Source organism: Musca vetustissima, unplaced genomic scaffold, assembly GCF_032173495.1.
Source record: "Musca vetustissima isolate MV318-11 ecotype Yass unplaced genomic scaffold, APGP_CSIRO_Mvet_v1 utg19508, whole genome shotgun sequence".
NCBI lineage: Eukaryota > Metazoa > Arthropoda > Insecta > Diptera > Muscidae > Musca > Musca vetustissima.
The window spans coordinates 484975-495724 of NW_026884089.1; positions in this window are offsets into that span (position 1 = coordinate 484975).

Below are 10750 nucleotides of genomic sequence, written 5' to 3' on the forward strand. Positions count from 1 at the left end.
AAATCGTTTGTAACGACATCGTTTATAACGACATATCTACTATAACGAGGAAACCCAAATCGGCAACCCTTCCCACCAAATATGAATTTTTTCACACTAAATTTATGTTTTTAGCAAACAATTTTTTTTCAATATGTACACCCCTCTTAAAAGAAACCCTGTATACGGTCCTGGTTCTATTTGTGTATCTGAAATTTAAATAGCAAACCTCGTACTACCAACCCCTTCCATAATACTGTCAAAAAATCGAAGGGCTAGTTATAACTGAGAAATAAAACAAGAAATGAAAGTCGTTACCAAAAACCATATCGAACATCAAACACGCATTCAAACTGTGAAGTATGCCGGTGCGTTAAAACGTTATGTATGCACATATGTAAGTAGATAGATTTGCGTTGGCATGTGAGTGCGCCTGTTTGTTCATGAAATGAAAATAACATCACAAATCCCGATTTGTAAGCCAATTTGCACTTATGCTTATCTAACTAATGTCGTATCATTTGTATAATGTTCTCGATACACACACTACTGCTGTGTATGCCGCGCACAGTACCATTGATGGTGGTGGCGCATTTGTTCGTATGTAGGTGGCTGTTTAAATTGCCCACATGCATTAACCATAGCACTGCTCCAAAATTTACAAGATATCAAATGTTCGCCCCAAAGCCCATTACATATAGACAGACAATGACTGAGAAAGGAGAATAGTTACTTACATTGAATGTGTTGCCGAGGCAATGCGAAGAGATAGAGCAAGTGTGTCATACTGCGGGCTCACATTTCTAAGCTCATTTATGTTTATAACAAATGCGTGCCAACGCACACATTTCCCTTTGTCGCTACATACGCACATCACACATCGCCCATTTTCATTTTAGATATCCAAAACATCGCGTTACAAATCTCCTAAAATATTCACGAAAATCGAGCGCAAGCGAACATTCAGCTAAATGGCTTACCCCGTCTTCCGACGTCAGGAAACTCCTCCACCGCTGTGAACTACTCGCCGAGAACACTAAACAATGCTAAAGCTTTCATAATGGGAAAGTGAATATCCTGGAGGTGGTGTGGTGTGTGCGAGGATGTCTGTTTGCTCCACATTTATTAACTCAACTCTATAGCAAAGCCACGTATGTGTTATAATATTCAGATGTATGAAGAAATGAAGACTCTATTCAACACTTGTTTTATCGGCTCGAAGCCATCAAAATCCCGGGGCATAATATGGCAGATAGTAAATGTTGTTGGCTGCTCATGTTCCGGCCATAGAAATTCATCTAACGGCTGTAACAGGTAATTGAACGCATTTAGAACGCACAGTAGGTGGGTGTAGTACGACGTACACACCTTATTCAACCTGCCTATTCGGCAATGTGTTTGTTAGTGGCTATAAAAAGGATTTGCAGAGGATATGTTTTGATAATAGAATACGTTTGCAAGATTGGCATGTGGAAAGGAGAGTCTCGATGTCTACTCGCATACGCAACAGCGTTGAACAGTGTGCGAAATTACGGATTTGTGTGTTCAATGGCAACAAGGGAACTCTTCTGTGTTGTTTCCGATTTGAACTTGGCAATTTTGCATTCATAAATAATTCTAAATGTATTTGATATGGCCGCATATTGGCCATCGTCATATGGGCACGAAGGCTGATTGAAAATGTAAATGTAGTTCTCTACTCGAATGAATGAGCGTTTCATAGTTATTACAAGGCGAAGCCATAAAACAAATAACGACGAGAGTCACTTGGGGAACAACGGTAAGGAACGCGTATATCCAAAACCCTTAAGTTGTAACTTGCTATGGCATCGTAATATTATAATATCACTTCGGTCGAAATGTGATGGAAAGTGAATGTTAACACTATCATATAATTTGTGATGAATAATTGATACATAATATTGTAGAAAATCAGACATTGTTACATTCCTATTTACTGTTATACATTGTTACATTCCTATTTACATGTATGCGGAACTCTTCCATTTTACATGTTTTTTATCGAGCTCCTTAATCATTTATAGCTTCTGAAGTATCGGGAACTTTGAAAATCTGTGCTTATTTCCAAAGATATGGTGACATTTGTTATTCAGCGTAGTCTGTAATAGACGAAATTGTATTCGCAAATATTTTTCGGAAAGTAGTTCTTAAAGTTTTCTATGTAACTTTATGTATTTTTTTTACATGGCAACTGTGTTTTCTAGTAACATCAACGACTTTTTCTTGTTTTCAGTTGTATAGTTAATCCACCCACATCGATCGGACATCCTCATGCCGTTAATTGTGTAGGTTTTAGTTTTTGGGGTAGTGTGTGTGTGTGTGGCTACGTCAGGACTTCTTGTCGCCAACAACCTGTTGAAATTGAAATGTCCACGAGAGATTTTTTATTTACATTATACTGTTCTAATCAAATAGCAAGATTTGCCTTGTGATTGAAGCAATGTCTGCTTGGGAGGCGAGGAAGTTGCCACTTTATGCATTCAGCCAACACCTGGTGTCAACGTCATGGCAAAGTATCACCATACGGTTTTCAGGATCAATGCCATGGCATTTCCACAGAATAACAGTCGAGTGTCAGATGGGTGTGGGGCATGGACATGGACTCAGACACAAGTGCCCGTTGTATGCAGCAAAAAATGTCGACACAAAAAGAAAACGATGCGAACACTTATCGCAATATGAGTTCTTTACACCTCTTTGTCGATGTTCACTGAACATAGCGGCAGTTGCTGCGCTGCCACAGACTGATGTACAAAATAAAGACCAAGCACGAATACTTCACCGGAAAATACATTTTTGGCAAAAAATTCGTCCTTGCTTTGTTGCAGTTTCTTTTTGGCCATGGCCGAATGTCGTTGTATTCTAAAAAAGGAAAGAAAGCAAATCCAGACTGGTTCATTCTTTTTCCTCTTTCTGACGAGTTGTTCTTGTTATGGACCTCATAACGACAATTGAAATGTGGGTCTGTTAGCTCTTTTCGTTCTGTGTGCGTGTGGATGTGTGTGCGCAAGCATAGCACATTGGCCTTGTAGCCATGTGGGGACCACGAACAGTAAACAAAACTCGGAAATATGTATTAGGCACCCAGAAGAGCGCACTGCCCGCGTAGGTGTTTGCAGGATTTTCCAAACATGGATTCGTCTGTGTATGTGAATGTGCATACATGTGTGAATATGCAATAGGGAATTTGGCTGCAGGAAGTTTTTTATTGTTCGCAGTGACGATTGGATCCTGGAATGGGTCTCGTCCTTGTTGCTTTTTACATGTGAGTGTGTGTGCGTGTGTTTTGCCGGTGTCTTTTTGTCCTTTGGTACACTTTAGAATGGGAGTGTTTTGTTCTGTGCGGTGCTGACGTGCAGCATGGTTAGGTTTTCCTTTTTGGAAGAAATCGTTTTGGCCGAATGTCATGCGGTTGTCGGAGCATTGCTATTGATGTTTTCGTTTGTTTTCTTCCATTGTCAGTTAGACAAGTTGAGAGCACTTTTGACACGAAATTTGTAAACATTTCGATTTTGGCCATCTGGTTACAACAGTTTGTACATGTGTGACGTTGCACTTCAACGAATGGACCATCATCGCGATAACGAGAATTATCAAAATCAAATTGACAGTTAGATGTATGTCTTCGGCGTTTTTGTTGCTCCAACAGGATCTAGCTGATTGCTCCGCTTTGTATATGGTTGCGATTTGTTCCTGGTATGTTACGGTGGTAGGCTTGGGTTTTCACAAGGCTGGTAGGGGGCAGTTGGTCATTTGTTGTGCATTCGAGTGACTGCGATTCATTCTAGCTTGCAAATTGAATTAGTGCCGTTATTTTGAGCATTTCATCAGATTTTGTTGGCACTTTTACTAACAATACATTGCTTTAAATGGACCCGTTGTAGTGCATGTGTGTGTGTTTGTGAGTAGTGGTAGCAAGGGTCGTGTGTAGTGTTGCGGTGCTGGGCCAAGTGTTTTGGAGGATTTAGTTAAACTCTGCGAAATACGTTTGATTTCAATTTGCCCGTTGAGTGTTTTTGCTGGTCGACCAGGCAGCCGTCCGACTGCATTGAAACCACAACTCAAGTCGGCACCACGGAACAGCGCACATCACAACAAGGCACACAAAAGCAAGTGCCCTCTTAACTTTCTGCCTAACTGGACATAGAAAAGTGTTCCTGAACCATGCATGAGTTGTAACAAATTTGTAAAGTGTGTGAATGTGTGTATCTGTTTGTGTTTTACTCCAAAGCAGAGACTTCCATTTAAATGCATTCCTTTTGTGTTTCCTTGTGGTTTGGCAACAGTGGCCAAATCGCTCTGTGGCCTCTGACTACTTTGGCATTCTCGGTGCTTTGGATTGCAGATCTCCGTTTTTTTTTTACGAATGCATCATTGTGCTTGTAAGTATGGGTGTGTGTATTTGGTTCATTTTTTTGTTTTACTATTAACATTTTCTGTTAATGTTAATATTTAAAATTAATTTAATGCTTTGTGTGTGCTCGTGTATGGTTTGCTTTCGTTTTGTCAGCAGCAATGGGAGGGAGGAGGACGTGGCGACAGGAAAAATGGAGTTGGGGTCAACATAATTTAATTGATTTTAAAAATGCATAAAGTTACGAAGCACATTTAAATATTTGTTTGGTTGAAGTATTCGTGCTGCTCTTAATTAGTTTGGTCGAAAGGGATATTTGGTAGTTGGTGCAATTTGTCACATTTGCAAACATTTGTGATCTACCAACGGATTTGTTCGAGTTGTCTTCCTCAAAACTACCTTAATTCCATTATATGCTGAAAATAATATAATATAATGATATACTAAAATAATTTAATGGGAATATTAGTCCTTGAATAGAGAAAATGTAATTTATCGTATGCAAATTAAATTCAAGTTGATGATTTCATTGATGGACAATATTTCTCAGAACTCAGATTAAAGTATTATTCGTTAGGTTCGAAAACTACATACCAATAAAGTTATGTATAGAACACGAAATGGCAGCTCAATCAAATAGTTTTAGAAAATAGAAAACATATACAAATTTAAAATCTTGAATGTTTGCAATATAAGGTATGTCTGCGTATTTTTCCAGTAATAAATACTCAGTACTTTATTTTGTGGGAGTAAGAGAGATTCTTCTTCTTCAAACAGTAAAATTACAAAAAGTAAAAAGTCAACACTTTGTAAAAAAATTCAAATTTGTTTAAAAATACATGAGTTGACATTCATATCCTTTGTTTTTTGCTTGTACAAAATTTAACTGAGTAAATTTTCCCAGTAAGATTTTTCAATACTCAGTAATACAAAATTCAAAATAGCTCTCTCAATTCAAACTCTTACTGAAGTTTTGTGTAAAAAGACAACATTTAGTAACAATTGTTACAAAATATCGAGTACGCAGACTTACTTTTAAGGAAAACAAAAAGAATCATGTCAACATCCATAACATTTGCTTTTGAAATGGCAAAGAGGAAGAAAATTTAACAAAACGGGTATTTTCTTATTTCATTGAATGCAGCAACAACGTTTTCAAAATATTTAGAAGTTATCCTAGTTTGTTCATTACTTTTTTATTTTATGACATGGACGACTACAGTTTTGGATCTCCCAGTTCCCAGTTAGGAATATTCTCCTCAGAAGCTATTTTTAATCATTGATTTACATAAGAACGTTGCATACATAAATGTCGTCTATAAAGTTATGAGAACTAGTAGATCTGAAGCCTCAACCGCTGGCGAACAAAGTCATGTAAATGTGACTTTGGTTATAAAACGACTAACTCATATTAAGCCTCAATATTTGGTTCGTCAAAATCAGTAGATGTGCATTTGGGTTATGACTTTTCTGTATTAGGAATGAATGAGCTTTTGCCTACTTATGGCTACACTAAGGTTTATTCCATTTAATTATTAAAAAAAGGTCGCACCAAAACTTCCAAAGCATATTTTGAATCGATTGCATGTCTTTGCATGGGGCACTGAAACCTTTTATGATTTTCAAAATTAAATACTGCTCAGCAAAAAAAAAACAAAAAAAAAATTTTTTTGGAAAATAATTTTGGGCATGAGGATCTATTATACAATTAAAAATCTATTATACAATTAAAATAGTCATTATATATCGACGCCTCCGAACCATAGTGTGCTAAGTCTGAAAATTGAGTTTTTCAGTAGAAGGTTTAAAAGTATGGAAGTTTCTTCAATCGTACCTGCTAAGTACATTTTTGCTTATAACTTTGGTTTGGATTGGCCGATGATTACCAAAATTTCGGTGAATTTAAATTAAGGACCGTAGTATCTAAAAACGTGAAGAACTTTAAAACATGCTAAGTAGACTTACCATACTATGGTTCGGAGGCGTCGATATATGGGCATTTCCGGAAAAAGATAAACCAAAGTCGAAGAATTTGTTTCTATAATTGTGCTTTAATACGTGAAGTAACAGCAAAAAATACAAGGAGTGATCACATTTGTGATTTTTTCTTCTCTTTCTTAGCATAATATATAATTTATAATATAAATATAATATATAATTTATAATATATAATTTAGACTATAAATGCATACACTGCAGAAATAAAAACTGCAAAATCAAAAATATCGCGTGAGTAACCGAGAAAATTCCTTCGCAAATAAAGGATATGGCAATTTTTTTTAAATTTTGAAAGTTCAATAATAATGCGTTATATCTCTTATTCATGTAGAGAATATAAAAAGTTCAAAATATTCACACAATTCGCAGAGTTTTCCCATTATTAGTAGTGGTGTCTAAAGTCATGCATATTTGAAGTCGCGTGAGTTATCTCTCTTTTTTGGCATTTATCTCGAAAGATAAAAACCGGAGGCCCTCAAATTTTGTTACCACTGATAGTACTTCTAAAGTTCTGCAAATAAGTATTAAAGTAGAATTGTAAAAAAATTTAATTGTTTTTGATTTATTTAAAATTTAAAGTTTGATTTTGCCTCTGAAAGTCGTGTAAGTGACTGCGGAAGTGCCCATATACATTTTTTTTTATAAAATCCTTCCGTGCTATATTTTGTTTCTTAATATCACAAACAATTAATAATTATTCATATTCACATATCACATCGGCTCTAATCTTGGCAACATTTATGTGATTTAACACTAGAAAAACTGGAATTTTGTATATTCTGAGACAATTTTTATTGTGTAAAGAAATTTTTAAACTTATTTTTTAATATTTTTTACATTATTTACAATCATACAAAACGTTATTATATTTGTTTTCGTTGGGAGGGCTCTCAAGTTTCCCTTTTTGAAAAATAAGAGCACGGACAAAATGTTCTAGAAAGTGTAAGTGTTTACTCTAAGAGTGTTTCCCGATTTTTGTGTGCGTTTGTGTTTCTATAGTAGCAAACTGGTTTCGATGTTGCTGTACTGATATGGTCATATAAGAAATTTACTTTATACAATAATAACAGAAGTTTGATTATTTAATATTTCACAAGAGGTCAAAATGACCGATTTTAGACAATATAGGTATATTACATGTGAATACGGGGAATGAAAGAGGGGGAAGCAGCTACTATGATTTATAAACGTAGTTCTATGTAGTACAAAAAGTCACCAAAGTTTAAAAAGCTGTGTCATAATATACACAATTGCTTTTGTACTTGAAATTGAAAAACGGTCAAAATGACCGCCTTCGGCAATCTAGTGTAAATGAATGAATGCATTAGTTAGGAATGTGGGACATGATGGAGTTCCCTTTCTCATCAAGGTATTCTAACACTATGTACAGATGTGCGTTAGTGATTTCCCCTGGTCCAACAATGCAACCCTTATCGCTGCAACACAACACGTGTATGCACGTTTTTTTTTATTATTTTCGATATATTAAGGCGATGTGGAATATAGTCTTGGTATCCGTCATAAAGTGTGTAGTAAAAACTTTTTACGGCTTACCTAAAACTTCCCAAGTAAAATTGACGATTAAAAATAAAAATAAGAAATTCTCGTTCATAATAAATGCGAATGTGAACAATACAAACCGAAAACTCATCTAAACAGTTTATGCCGTGGTGTAAAAATGAAATCAAATGCTTAAAAACTGCAACAATAAATTTTGTTGTTATATTTCTGTTTTGATGGCGGCGGGGATTAGAATTTTCTCGGACGTCGAGCAAAAAAGCACTTTTTAACTGTATAAGTGTATACTGATTACTGTTTAAATAAGGACAAGGCCTAACTTTAGACTGATAAAGTTCCACATAACTAATTATACCTCGCCATTCAAAGAGAATCTTGCACACCCGGAGCATTGCTTCAGTAGAAGTTACACACTGTGTTTTTTATAATGAGAGTTGAATGTATTCTAGTTTCCTTTTATTTTTATAAATAACAATTATGTTTTGTTAATAATAAAACCTGCAGACAATGATAAACAACATTTTGTGCTCGCGTGTAATTGGTTAATCGGACAACACTCATATTTTACTTGAAGTAAGTGCTTAAATTATAGTTAATGGACAAGCAATTCGGCGACCCATTAATATTCTAACTTGTACTGAAGGTGTATTGTGCCTATACTGTTGGCGTACAGTGTGATAGTCATAAGAAATTATTTATTGATGTTTTTGGTTGGGCCATGATGAATGGACGCCTGTCATCTTAAGCCCATACATCAGATGTATGTGTGTGTGCGACTCGCTCTGGCAATCATGATGAACTTGATTAGCCATTAATGTTGTTGCTAAATGGAAACTTTGGCATTTTCCTATTAATCGAATTTGGAAATATTTTGCGTAGAAAGCAAAACGATTTTATTATTATTGTTTTTTTTTTTAAGTTTATGAGCTTCGAGATTATCCAATCATCCACCGGAACATCCATGCCGAGCTATTTCGTTGGCATTTTGAGGCCAGAGTAGTGAACAATGCATTTCTGGTTTCAATTTGCCAATGCTACTGTTGTTGCTTTGATGGCAGTCATGAAAAAATAAACAAATAAAAAATATGTTCAAATATAAAATAAACATTATGGGGAGCAATAAGAATAAGAAAATACACAAAGTAATGGCTGTAGGAAAAGTTCAAATGTCTACGCCGCTCTCATCCACCTTCGTTGGCTCGATGGCGGCGGTTGCTCATGTAAGCGCCATTAAAAAGTGCTGATTATGACCATTGCAGATGAGTGTTACATGGCAGGATTATAAAGCCTGCTCTAGTTATGACTCTAGGATGCGGGGAGTCGATGGGCGAAGTCTTGTTTTGTGGAATTCAGATGCGAGTAACGGCAGCCATTACAAAGTTTCTAAACTTTACGATTCCGTGCGAGCTGAGGGAAAAGGGGAATGCAAGAATAAGTTAAAACGCCCATGATATTAAAAAATGCTCAGTACCGCAATAAGTTCTCGCTATAACTCTGCTTTTATGATGCAGTCAAAAAACTGCCATAACCAAGCAGTGGAATATTCTCTGCCAGGCGTTGTTGATGTGTGCGCCGTTTCTGATCACAGTATTGAGCTGATAGAGGAGAAACAGATAGCTGAGACAGTGGCGTCATCCTATAGAAGAAGGATCTGTAAAAAATATATAAAGAAAATAACGCATACTAGGATAATTAGTATATCTACCATATAATGGGTGCTTACAATTTCACTGTTTCGTTAATATTGAAAACAATTAGACGAAAATATTTAGGGGAGAGGGGGGCACCTTTGAACGTGGGGCACCTTTGAACAGCGCTCTTAAAATCTTGGTTTAAAATTTTTCTGTCCCGCAATTACATTTTTGTGTATGGCAGGCAATCTTGTTCTCTATCTGCGTAAACCACATTGGCTAGCTTTTTCAGTTGTCGACAAATTGTGCGTGGGTGACCATGTTTTCGCAGTGCAATTGTAAACTTTTAATCTTTTGGTTGTAAGGGCGCAGGATGAATTCGGTGATCTTTTTCTTTCGATAAACATTTTTTTTGCATTCCAACAATCATTTCAAACATAACTAATGTATTTTCTTTCATATCTATTTTCTACAAAAAAAATTATTATAAATTTACGTAAAATGCCACAGGTGGGGCACCTCCAGTAAAAGTTTTTAACTTTTGGCTTCGATTTCTCAAAATTTCAAATGGGCTAATAAGATTACGAAATTTACTGTATTTTTCACACTGTAAAAACCATGTCGTTCAAAAATGCCAACCCTTGTCCCCTTTGAACACTTTGAATTCGTCCATTAAAACAGTAATAAAATATATTTATCAAGCTTAAAGTATGTCATATGTATATTCATTTTAAAGATTACATATCTAACTATTAGTTAAAATTTATAAGAAACCAAATATTATAAAATAAAAAATGTTATAAGGCTTGAAAAAAAGTGTTCAAAGGTGTCCCCCTCTCCCCTACCAATAATAATATTTGACATACTTTATTAAATACATACATTACTGATTAATCTGATCATACTAAATAAATATTAAATTAATAAATATTAAATTGAACCGGCTCTGCCACATTTTCGGGTATCTTTCAACTGGCAGTTCCTAACTACGTTGTGGCATTGCTTGCGAAAGTCATAGCAGAGGTGATGTGCTGTATTTGACATATTTGATGTCATGAACTAAAATGTTTCAGTATGTACTTTTCCCAATGGCAATATTTGGGCGTCTTCTTAATTTAGGGAAATCATTTTCCTCAAGAAGTTCCCAAGTAATTGGCTAATGAAGTATGCTATTCCAACATATCAAATCAAGTAGTTGAACATTTTATGTCAATATTATTATTCTCTGGACCCACCATTATCCTTCCTA